Source organism: Trichomycterus rosablanca, unplaced genomic scaffold (genome assembly GCF_030014385.1).
Source record: "Trichomycterus rosablanca isolate fTriRos1 unplaced genomic scaffold, fTriRos1.hap1 scaffold_379, whole genome shotgun sequence".
NCBI lineage: Eukaryota > Metazoa > Chordata > Actinopteri > Siluriformes > Trichomycteridae > Trichomycterus > Trichomycterus rosablanca.
The window spans coordinates 9284-22755 of NW_026947207.1; the positions used below are offsets into that span (position 1 = coordinate 9284).

General features: G+C 41.0%; 1 non-coding gene across 1 annotated transcript; it reads right to left on the reverse strand.

The window, feature by feature from the left end:
• Window positions 1–12970: 12970 nt before the first annotated feature.
• On the reverse strand, window positions 12971–13043 carry trnaa-agc (transfer RNA alanine (anticodon AGC)). Its single transcript has one exon. It is a non-coding gene; the product is annotated as a tRNA-Ala (tRNA).
• Window positions 13044–13472: the final 429 nt, after the last annotated feature.

Consider the following 13472-nt stretch of genomic DNA (forward strand, 5'->3'; position numbering starts at 1 on the left):
TTATTTATTCTCAGAACCTGAGATATGTCATCTTTCATCTGCTCAACTTCATTTCATTTATTAATAAACATCCATTCCTGCATTTCAGGCCTGCTTAACATTCCTTTAACGCCCAGGCCCCACACTGTTGCAGTGCAACCATGATACTTACTGTGATAACGTGGTCATGAGTGGTCGATTTTATGAGGCCACCGTAAGAACTTGCCAGAGATGCGTCGTCAGGTCATAGCAAAAGTTGATATTTTATTGAAGAATCCAGTGATAATTTACAAACATTGGAAAAAGAAAAGAAAAAGCATAAAATGATGCAAAGGCTACTGCAGCCTGTACCTTGCTTTACTCGGGACTAACTTTGTAGCACACAACAAACAATTATGCCCCTCCGAGCTGCGGTTCACGCACCCAGCTCCTCCACAATCAAAACTGTCCTCCATCTTGATTAGATGGGCACTTATAAACGGGATGCCCCTCTCCCTTTCCTGGAGCATACCATTTGCGGGTCACAGAAAGGATCCTGAAACAATACATTCATTCACAATACCGGTATTATCAACACTATTAGTTAGCACACATATCTAAGGTAACTTGGTATTCTAACAGACTGATGTAATGCTCTGTGGTCAGACTCAAGTGTGAACTCAGCCCCAACTAGATAATACTTAAGAGAATCTAAGGCCCACTTAACAGCTAGCGCCTCTTTCTCTACAGTTGAGTATCTAGTCTCTCTGGGAAACAACTTCCGACTAATGTACAAAATTGTTTTTTGTTCTTCCCCTTGCCCCTGGAGTAAAACTGCTCCTAGACCCAGACCTGAAGCGTCTGTTTGCACTATGAAAGGTTTACTAAAGTCCGGACTCCTCAATACCGGTTCTGAACACATACAGTTCTTAAGATCCTGGAAAGCTGCTTCACATTCAGGAGTCCATCGCACTCTCTGGGGCATGTCCTTTTTTGTGAGGTCTGTTAAAACGGCTGCCCGGCTGGCAAAGTCAGGAATAAAACGTCTAAACCATCCAACTAATCCCAAGAACGATCTTACCCTTTTCTTGGTTGTTGGAACTGGACTTGCTCTGATGGCCTCGACCTTATCTACCTGTGGTCTGATGACTCTGCTCCCAAGCATGTACCCTAAGTAGGAAACCTCGGACCTGGCGATGCTGCACTTGGCTGGATTGATTGTCAGACCTGCAGCCGCGAGTTTCTGGAAGACAAGATGTTTCAGGTGCTCTTCCCATGTCGCACTGTAAACAATCACATCATCAATATATGCTGCAGCATACTCGTCAGTGCCTCTCAGTACTTTATCCATAAGTCTTTGAAAAGTTGCTGCTGCTCCATGCAGCCCAAAAGCCATCACTTTTAAATGATATAGTCCACTTGGCACCCGAAATGCAGTCAATTCTCGCACTGCTGGGTCCAATGGGACTTGCCAATATCCCTTACATAAATCAAGGGTGGTAAGGAAAGCTGCCTTACCCAACCTCTCTATCAATTCGTCAGCTCTAGGAATGGGGTATGGGTCAAAAGTAGAGAAAGCATTCAACTAGGAAAAATACACACAAAATCGCAGTCCTACAGGGCTACACCACTCACTGGATGATGGCTCAATAACATCCATCTCCAGCATTGCCTTCACCTCATTTTTCAGGTCAGGGACTAGACGGGCTGGCACTCTGCAACATGTTTGCCGGATAGGCTCGGTCTTTGCTAGCTGGATCTTGTGCTGCGTCATGTTTGTCCTCCCTGGCTCTGCACTGAAGAGTAACACTGGCAGAATCTTTGCTATCTTTGCCCTGCTGGTCCTCACTGAGATGTGACACACCCGGTGTGCCTGGTGCTGTGCTTGAGCCCAGAAAATACTGCTCTTGGTGCTCTTCCTCTTCTCCAATTGCTCTTATCCACAAGTTGAGGGCTGTTGGGGGCTCTTTCTGGTGCCATTTCCTGAGCATATTGATGTGGAAGCTCTGCACTTGTTTCTTCCGATCTGGCAGCACCAGTTCGTAGGTGATCTGGTTGATCTTCTTGCGGACAGTGTATGGTCCTTGCCATTTTGCAAGTAGACCAGTGTCAGAAGTTGGTAAAAAGATTGAGTTCTCTATCACCTGGTTTTAGCTCCAGACATCTTGCTGCCTTGTCGTACCACCTTTTTTGCTTTGCTTGAGCTGCTGCCATGTTTTCACGTACCTTTACCGATAAATCTGCCAATTTGTCCCGCATTTTGAGCACAAAGGAAAGGATATTCAACTCATCAGTAGGGTTGTCACCTTCCCATGCCTCTTTAAGGACATCCAATGGCCCTCTCACTTCTCTTCCATACAGCAGTTCAAAGGGAGCGAAGCCTGAAGAAGCTTGTGGGACCTCTCTGTAAGCAAAAAGAAGACAGGGGAGCCACGTGTCCCAATCCGAGCCAGTGTCATCCACAAACTCTTTCAGCATAGATTTCAGGGTTTTGTTAAAACGTTCTACCATGCCGTCAGTCTGGGGGTGGTATGGGGTAGTTGTAATGCCCTTAATGCCTAATAATGAATACACACCTTTTCACCTTTTAGCAGTTTTGATTTGAAGTTTATAACCCGGATGCCCCTCCCCCTTTCTTGGAGCATACCATTCACGGGTCACTGAAAGGATCATTAAAACAGTGTATCCATTTACAATACCGGCATTATCAACAACATTAGCATATGCATATTTTTATGAGCTCATACTCCTACATCTGTCTAATCATTAATGTGTGCACACATGTTTAAGATAGCTTGGGAGCAAGGACGGATTAAGGATAGTCTGGGCCCCTGGGCAAAGAGTTGCCCAGGGCCCCCCCATCCCCCGCTGAGTTCATTCTTAATACGAGCCAGTTTGGAGAATGAACGCTCCCCTTCACAATTTGTGATAGGCACAGTCAAAAAAAGTCTAAGTGCTATGTAGACATTTGGAAAGGTTGACTGTAAATTCAAATTTATCATGGTTTTGAGCATTTTACTAGGACATTTTTCTTTTTCTGTTATGAATTATTTGTATTGTATCAATTCATCTGCCAGGCTCATGTTCAGATCTGAAGGATATGCTGCAGCGAGTGAGTTAGCCTTTAAAGTGAGCTCACTGTTGGACATATTGTCAGGCATGAAAAGAACATCAAATAGCTCAGTTAAGTGTGTGTATGCATTCAAACTGCTTGAAATTGCTAAATTAATTTGTGTCTCTGCGCTTAAGAGAAATTGAACATAATAATTTTGAAACAATACAAATTCAGAAACATTAAGTAAGGGCCTGAATCGCATATTTGCAACAAAACGTCTGTTATGAAATATGGTAGCTTGCCTGGCAATTTGTAGGTCCCTAGAAAGTCAAGAAGCCATGGTAAACGACTTCTATGGAAGTCAAGGGCCCCATAGCAGGGGCCCTCATGATCAAGGGCCCTCTAATAATATGCCCTGCTCTTCTCTAGGGCCCCCTGGTATGGGCTCTCATAACCAGGGCCCTCTAAAAATATGCCCCTCTCTTTTCTAGGACCCCTAATAGCCAGAAGTCGAAGTCAGAGCAGTGCCACAACGCCTCATCCATTTTCATGAGGGCCCCAAAAGCATGGCTAGGGCCACCAAGAGGCCCTGGGGTCAAAGTCCCTAATAGTCAGAGGATCCTTAAAATGGAGGGCCCTCGGAAATAAAAATATATTGTATAATAAATGTTGATAGGCATTGCAAAATGTTTTGGGCCCCCTGACATCAAGGGCCCCTGGGCGCTGGCCCCACTGGCCCGGTCAGTAATCCAGCCATGCTTGGGAGTCTGACAGAATCTGGTGTTACTGGTGATGTGTCTGGCGCCTTGACATCATCACAGTTACTCATAATAATGTGAAAAGTTCGTACAAATCTTAGTCCGTGTGGGGCGAGGGTGGTGTCGATGGTACCCAAGCTAGTCAGGATGCAGTCTAACGCGCTGCGTTCAGGTCACAGTCTCTCATTGAGGCGTGGGTTTGAATCCCACTTCTGACTGCTAGTGCTTTATACAAATTTATGTCTTTAACCCTCTAACATACATAATAATGTGAAAAGATTCAGCAGTTCGTACAAATCTTTGGCCATGTGGGGGTGTTGAGGAAAATTGTCTTTCATAATGTGCGTTCAGGTCAGGATGGCCGAGCGGTCTAAGGAGCTGTGTTCAGGTCGCAGTCTCCACTGGAGGCGTGGGTTCGAATCCCACTTCTGACAGCTCATGCTTTATACAAATCTACTTCTTTAGAGGACACAACCATCAGGGAATACAGTTTTCATCAAAGGGTGAACATGGTCTGCAACAATGCTGAAGTAGGTGGTACGTGTCAAAGTAACATCCACGTGGATGCCAGGACCCAGGCTTTTGATCACTGAAAATGTGAGAAACTGAATCATGTATTCATCCTGATCTTGCTCTGTTTATTTTTGCAGCTCTGCTGGAGGGTTATTTTTTTGGTGTTTGTGGTGGTGGTGGTGGGGTCTTTGTTCCCATTTTGGTTTATTTAGTATATGATGTACTTTACATCCATTTAAATATGTACTTAAATACTTAAATATCCATTTAAGTATGTTTATTCAGCGTCCATTTACATTGTTACAGCAGTATTTTACGACAAAAATGGAAATGTTCACATTATTGAAATGGATGTAAAGTACATCATATACTGAATAAACCAAAATGGGAACAAAGACCCCACCACCACCACCACCACCACAAACACCAAGAAAATAACCCTCCAGCAGAGCTGCAACAAGAACAGGACAATCTCCTACAGGTCCAACAAAATCAAAGAAAAAATGCACTTCATAAAAGACCTCACATTGTTCGTCCTAAAGGCTAAGATCAACGTTTTAAATAAACAGAGTCTGTGATGGTTTAAAAGCAACGCATAATATAGAAAAGAGTACGTGAGCTCAAACACGTTGCACTCTCACTTTATAATGCAGCATCAACGCTCTGTTAGTACATTACAATTTACAAATCCTAAAGGAAGGTTCTGTGTAAGGGGAATTAGCTCAAATGGTAGAGCGCTTGCTTAGCATGCGAGAGGTAGTGGGATCGATGCCCACATTCTCCAATGCCGAAACATTATGATCATTTAAAGGCAACACATAATACAAAAGTCGTTGCTCACTGAAACGCTGCATCAAACATTAGGTCAGTCTGTAAGTTCTACAGTGACAGTTATGCTCTATTTTTACTCAAATCGTTTGGTTTAAAGACCTTTTTTGACTTGTTTAAATTGACAAATGTAGCGCCCCCTAGCACCCCTGGCTGTATTTGGAAAGCGCTCCTTGACTTCTTTTAATTGTTTAAGAAATCTCTTTCTTTGTGGTAATGTAAGGATTTAAAAGGGCCACTACTTATCAGTACTTACGATTATTTTATATTTAAACTATACTCTTATTTAAACTGAAAAAACTGCTTCAATTACCCTATATATATGTGGTACTAACCTTGCACAAAAAAACCTGCGACTAACACCATTTACAGTAGCTGTATTAACATTATCCCTGACTCACATACCAAACTTGTATACGTTAATAATACTTAAACAAATTAACTATTTACTCATTTACACAATCATTAATATGCATTTCAAACCCCAATATATTTTACAAAAATGTTATAATACAATAAAAAAAGGGTATCCAAAATTACCGTTGCAGGCCTGATCCAACCTAATAGTCCCAATCAGCACAGATCACGAAGTATATTTGGTCGGTTGTGGTGGAGCTGTCCACGTTCTTTGTTTACATGGATGAAACAGAAAAAATCCACCAGTCTTTTTCCTTTTGATCTTGGATGAAACAATCAGAGTTTATCCGATGCTTTTAATCCACTGTAATCGGCACAGTTGCTGAGGAAGCGTACTGCCTTCAATGTCCATGCGCGAAAACTCAAGAGACGAAGTTCACGGCTGATACAGCATAAACAATGTCACTAATTGACTGCAAGATGTTAATATAAGACTCACTGTCTGTTTGTCTTAACGCATCAAGAGAGATAAATCCTAAACAGGTGTTTTACCCGCTTACATGACACTTGTTTCACATCACGCTATTTTCTCCACTTTTTTCTTCTTTTTCCACCCACTTTCTCCCGCTCTTTTCCCGACCTGTGACAGTTCATGCTGATTGGCTTAAAAATAAATCAAGGGAGGGCTATACATACACTTTACTTTAAACAGCATAAAACAACCAGAACATTATTTACAGAACAAATAAGAACAACTTATTTACTAGTTATAAATTAACATAAACAAAAATATTAGTAATCCCCAAATTTTAATTGGGTTACACAAACACACAATAATTTATAATTCTCCAATTTTGAAATGTCTCGGAGTTTTATCTGAAACGACTTTTTGTTAAAGTAGCGGTACGTGACTTTTGAATGGTTTTTCATCTGGTGAAACTGCTTCATGAAAGATGAACAGCTGAAACTCACGACATCCCCTTTAAAATGCTGAAAAATGACATCCCCTTTAAAAAGCACGAATGCTGTTTTTTGACTTCAGCTCAGCATTTAATACTGTAATCCCTTCCAAGTTAGTCACTAAACTTGGAGATCTGGGTATTAACACCTCCCTTTGTCACTGGATTATGGACTTTCTTACCAACAGACCTCAGCATGTTAGGTCAGGCCACACCTACTCCATCACCATCTCACTCAATACAGGCGTACCACAGGGCTGTGTGCTGAGCCCATTCCTCTACTCCCTTTTCACCCACGACTGCAGGCCTGTGCATGGATCCAACTCCATCATTAAGTTTGCTGACGACACCACGGTGATTGGACTCATCAGTAACAACGATGAGACAGCCTACAGGGAGGAGGTACAGCATCTGGCCACATGGTGTGAGGACAACAATCTGCTCCTCAACAACAACAAAACTAAAGAGCTCATCGTGGACTTCAGGAGGGAAGGAGGAGGCACGCATGACCCCATCCACATAGACGGAATAGCTGTTGAACGTGTCTCCAGCTTCAAGTTTTTGGGGACCCACATTTCGGAGGACCTGTCCTGGACCACCAACACCTCCAGCTTGGCCAAGAAGGCTCACCAGTGCCTCTTCTTCCTGAGGACACTCAGGAAACACCATCTGTCTTCGGCCATCCTGGTGAACTTTTACCACTGTGCAATAGAAAGTATCCTGACCAGCAGTATCACAGTCTGGTATGGAAACTGCACTGTTGCAAACCGCAAGGCACTGCAACGAGTGGTGAAAACGGCCCAGCGCATCACAGGGACTTCACTTCCACCCATTGAGGACGTCCAGAGGAAACGCTGTCGGCGTCGAGCTCGCAGCATTCTTAAGGACTCCTCCCACCCTGCACACAGACTATTTGCCCTTCTGCCCTCTGGCAGGCGCTTTAGGAGCCTCCGGACAAGGACTACTAGACTGAGGAACAGCTCCCCCCCCCTCCCCCCTCCCACACACACACACTACAAACATGATAATTTTTATCCTTTTTCCGCTTTGTATTTCACTGGTACATACCTCATTTGTACATAAATCTCATAAATGCTGTATATATCTGTTTATTATGTTTTTACGTACTCATTCCTTGATCGTGTCCATAGCACCTTAATCACTTTAACCTGCATAGCACCTTAATATATATATTGTTTTCAGCTACATATCTTGTTTATAGTATAGTTTATAGATCCTGTTAATACCACTGCTATTTACCCACTGTAAGTAATGTATATCATAAATACTGTTTATTCTGCACTTTCTGCTTATTGCACTTCTGGTTAGATGCTAAACTGCATTTCGTTGCATTGTACTTGTACATGTGTAATGACAATAAAGTTGAATCTAATCTAATCTAATCTAATCTAAAAAAATGCAGCATCAACCCTTAAGTCAGTCTATCAGTGGTACAAAGACAGTTTTGATTGGGTTTCGATCGTCCTAAAGGCTGCGATAAACAGAGTCTGTGATGGTTTAAAAGCAAGGCATAATACAGAAAAGAGTACGTGAGCTTAAACACGTTGCACCCTCACTTTATAATGCAGCATCAACGCTCTGATAGTACATTACAATTTACAAAAGGCTAAAGGGGGTTCATCGTAAGGGGAATTAGCTCGAATGGTAGAGTGCTCGCATAGCATGCGAGAGGTAGCTGGATCGATGCTCGCATTCTCCAATGCAGAAGCATTGCAAACTTTTAAGCACATTTTCCCGTGAGCTAAGTAGGGACTTGTAAATAACATTTAGACTTGTAACGCACTGTAGTTAAAAACATGGTCTTCATACTATTTATTTTGTTCTTCTGTCTGTGTAGGGTTTTTACCATGAAGTAAAATCGAGGGAATCTAAATGCATTTATCCATCCAACAATCCATTCAGTAGCTTTTAACTATTCATGCAAACGAATGACTTTTTATATTTATATATTGCTCATTGTAGTACTTGTGTCTGCATGGACTTGAACATCACATGACTAAACATTAGGTAGAACTATAGAGACTTATTTACTGTCTTGCCCAAAAACAAACTGGCATAAAGTACTCGACGAGTACAACACACTGAACAATAAAATATAGATGACATACTATAGGCCAGTGAGGTGGCTGCTGCTTCTGGGTGTGTAGTTTCTAAATGATCAAGTCAGCACAGGCACAAGCACTACAAGTATTTATAATAAAGTTTATGTTTAATATTGTGTATATACTGTATACTTTCCCTCCGCCCAGAAATTCCCAGTAAAAAATGACCCACCACAACCCCGTCCAAGATAAAAATGTTTGATGAAAATTAAATTAAATAAAAGAATATGCTGCACTTACACGCACCTGAGATTAATCTACTTTTGGTTTAAAATAGACTGTGCTGGTGTTATGTTGGGTTAGTCTGTAACTGAGCAACAGTGTATGCTACAATGACAACTATAACAATGGTTATCACTGCACACTAAGCTATTCAGTTTTTTGTGATTGTCATTTTAAGATAATACTGAATCAGTCATCAATAAGGTCAGTCAGAACACAGAAAGAACTCATTATGTAAGGGCCAAAATAGTGCAGGATATACCAATTGTTTAGTGCAGTGCAGTAACAAAACGGCTTTGTAAGGCAAGAACTGAACAAAAAAAAAAAGCATTTAATTTGACATAAAATATGTGGGTATTAATTTGTACAACTCAGTGCATTATTAGGCTGCACATAATTATAGTTTCAAACGGTCCTCTTTTTACTACAGTGTGTTTGAAACGGCTGGGGGTACAATTTGTTGCTTGAAAAGATTAAGCAGTTTGTACAAATCTTAGTCCGTGTAGGGCGAGGGTGGTTTTTATAATAACTCAGGTAGTTAGGATGGCCGAGCGGTCTAAGGCACTACGATCAGGTCGCAGTCTCCCCTGGAGGCGTGGGTTTGAATACCACTTCTGACAGCTCATGCTTCATACAAATTTACATCTTTAACCCAATAAGATACATAACAAACTGAAAAGATATAGTTTCAGTGAGCAATGACGCATTGACTTTGGTATTACGTGATGCCGTTAAATGATCACAATGTTTGTACACTGGAGAATGCGGGAATTAATCCCGCTACCTCTCGCATGCTAAGCAAACGCGATACCATTTGAGCTAATTCCTTCTACAAAGGACGCTTTGTAAATTGTAATGTACTAACAGAGTGTTGTTGCTGCATTATGTAAGGTCCAAAATAGTGCAGGATATACCAACTGTTTATTATAGTGCAATTACTACAGTTTGTTTGAAACAGCTGGGCTTACAACTAGTTGGTGTGGAGAACATGTTACACATACAGTGTGCTATTATTTCAAGCTGATCAAGTACATGCTATTTCACTTAGAAACATCTCACAAAGTACAAATTCTTTAACTTTCTAAATAAACCATGTAGTACGGGACATTACTGCTCTACCGACTGAGCTATTCGGGCTCTGCAACCTGCTTTAATCCCACAAGGATGTGACATAAATTACAAACTTTAACATACGTTGTCCTGTAAAACTTTCAAGAATTTTAACAATTAATATAAAAAGGTTTTATTGCCAAAAGTATTCACTCGTCTGCCTTCACACGCATATGAACTTCAGTTCACCCTAACACGCTAGTGACGTTACAGTGCTAAGAATGGTCCACCCAAAAAACATTATTTGGTCAGTTGGAGTGCTTATATGGGGCTTTCTTTCCATTGATATATGATTTACAGCCTAGTGACAAAGTGTAGAGTGCAGCAGATGGGTTACAGTCAGTAAATTTACCATACATAATAATGTGAAAAGATTCAGGAGTTTGTACAAATATTAGTCCGTGTGGGGCGAGGGTGGTATCTGGGGTACTTCAGATAGTCAGGATGGCCGAGCGGTCTAAGGTGCTGCGTTCAGGTCGCAGTCTCCCCTGGAGGCGTGGGTTCAAATCCCACATCTGACAGCTCATGCTTTATACAAATTTACATCTTTAACCCTCTACCATACATAATAATGTGAAAAGATATAACAGTTAGTACAAATCTTAGTACTAGTTAGTCTTAGTTTTTTATTATTTCAAATGCCATTAATAATTTATAATCACTGATTTGTGAGATATCAGCAGTAGTAGATCATGTTTAACTGGTTTAATATTGTTTAAGCGCTGATTATCGGCTGTTTTTCGTGAGTATGTTGGGCGGTTTTCCATGCATTTTGGCGGACTTTGAGATGCGCAATCTGGCAACCCTGACTGAAGCGTTCATTCATATTTTGGAGCGATGTACGTTTGTATGCTAGAATATAAATAACATCTTTTACAAACTGCTGTCTATTTACATTGACATTTTCTCTTCTGTCTTAACATTTTTGGAATTGGGTTTGTAAAGATAAGGGATACAGTAGATAATATATTTAATGAGCTGAACTAACTGAGAGAAGCGCTAACGGTGTTGGAAGAGTCTAAAAGAGTTTGGAACATAGTCGTATCATCATAGCAGTACAACACAGTTTTGTCCGTAGCATCCGAAAATATCCAGAAGCTAATATACACAAACTTTTCTTTAAAAAATAAACTTACCTTGTTAATAAAGTATGACCACAATTTCTAAACAAACACAGTATCCGCTGCTGCAGTCTCTACACAAACTTTTCTGCACTGAAATCGCAAGGACACATTTTATGGATATTACGGTAATGCACTGAAAACGCGTCCTACAGTCATGCAAGCACATACAACAGTGTGTGAGTTTACACTAATCAACCATAACATTAAAACCACCTCCTTGTTTCTACACTCGCTGTCTATTTTAGTGAGGTGAATTGGAATGTGGAGTTTGCATGTTCTCCCCGTGTCTGCATGGGTTTACTTCGGTGCTCCGGTTTCCTCCCACAGTACAAAGACGTGCAAGTGAGGTGAATTGGAGACACTGAATTGTCCATGACTGTGTTGGATATAAACTTGTGAACTGATGAGTCTTGTGTAATGAGTAACTACTGTTCCTGTCATGAATGTAACCAAAGTGTAAAACATGACGTTATAATCCTAATAAACAAACAGACATTTGATTTGACAGCCAGTTATTGATTACATGCAGATGTTGATACAACTACTAGGCTACTTATATATAATATATATCAATATATATATTATATGTTATGCAGTGATAGCTCAGTGGTTAAGGTACTGGACAAATAAACAAAAGGTTGCCGGTTCAAGCCCCACCACCACCAAGTTGCCACTGTTGGGTCCCTGAGTAAGGCCCTTAACCCTCAGTTGCTCATTGTGTAAGTTGCTTTGGATAAAAGTGTCTGCTAAATGCTATATATATATATAGTTAAACATTCCGGACCTTTGCTTCAAGAAATTTTCCCTAACTGGACCTCTTCAAATTTTAGTTGAATACCCCTGTTCTAGACCTTCATCAGTGGTCATAGGACACTGCCCACAGGGTGCTGTTGGCTAGATGTTTTTGGTTGGTGGACTGTTCTCGGTCCAGCAGTGACAATGAGGTGTTTAAAAACCTGCAGCGCTGCTATGTCTTATCCACTCATACCAGCACAACACACTAAGACACCACCACCATGTCAGTGTCACTGCAGTGTTGAGAATGATCCACCACCCAAATAATACCTGCTCTGTAGTGGTCCTGGGAGAGTCCTGACCATTGAAGAACAGCATAAAAGGGGGATAAAAAAGCATGTAGAGAAACAGATGGATTACAGTCAGTAATTGTAGAACTACAAAGTGCTTCTATATGGTGGAGCTGATAAAATGGACAGTGAGTGTAGAAACAAGGAGGTGGTTTTAATGTTATGGCTGATCGGTGTATACTCACCATGTATGCGTGGCTTTCCTCCGGGTTTGAAAACGTGCCAGTAGGTGTAATTGCTGCTCTAAATTGCACCTGTATGTGTGAGTGAGTGGATAAATTAGTGTGTGATGCTTTGCGATGGTTTGACGCGCCCTGTCCAGGGTGTATTTTTGTCTTGAGCCCCGTGTTCGTGACACTGGACCCACGCTTGCCCTGTAATGCTGAATATCAATACAGGCAAATGAAGCGCATTTAAAAAAGCTTTAAAGCATTCTTGAAAAATGATGAGACCAACCTTTTTAAAAAGTAGATCCCGATGACCTGTTGACTGAAATAGTAGATCCCAAGCCACAGAAGTGTGGGCACCAGTTTTCCATTGGCTACGTTTTAACAAGACGTACCAAGAATGGCCTGTAGATGGCGCACTGTAGTCGTTTTTAAAAGCAAGCCAATTATGCCACCGAACTTAAATATGTACAATACTTTATAATGTATCAATTGTAACAGTATCAAATAATAAAACATTATAAAAAATTATAAGTTTATGCGTTTCTGTCAAAACAAAACAAAAAAGGTATGTAAACAAAACAGTTTGAGCGTAAATAGGGCGTTACTGACATTGTAACACGGACAGACTAGCCTTATGGTTGATGCTGCAACGAATTTTACCGTAATTTCATCTTTTCAGATTGCAAAATGATCATAATGTTTGTGTACTGGAGAATGTGGGCATCGATCCCACTACCTCTCGCATGCTAAGCGAGCGCTCTACCATTTGAGCTAATTCCCCTTACACAAAACTTTCCTTTACCCTTTGTAAATTGTAATGTACTAACAGAGTGTTAATGCTGCATTATAAAGTGAGAGTGCAACATGTTTAAGCTCACGTACTCTTTTCTATATTATGCGTTGCTTTTCATTAAAATGTTATGTGCATTTATATGTGGCAAAATAAAAAAATCCATAAAAATCAAATTGAGTTAGCAGAGAACCTTAAATTATGCTAAATGGTTCTTCAAGTAGAAACAGTTCTACCACCCAGCTAGCAGTGTACTATCGGGCCACATGTGGGTGAGGTGCGGGACTATGGCGTCACATCAATGTCAAAACTAGAGGGCGCAACTTTTAACATTTCGCGTGTGTAAATATCCCTCTCGCGAGCGCAAAAAGAGGAATTGCGTGCACACTGATCATAAAATCGCTCTCAAACTGTCTTTTT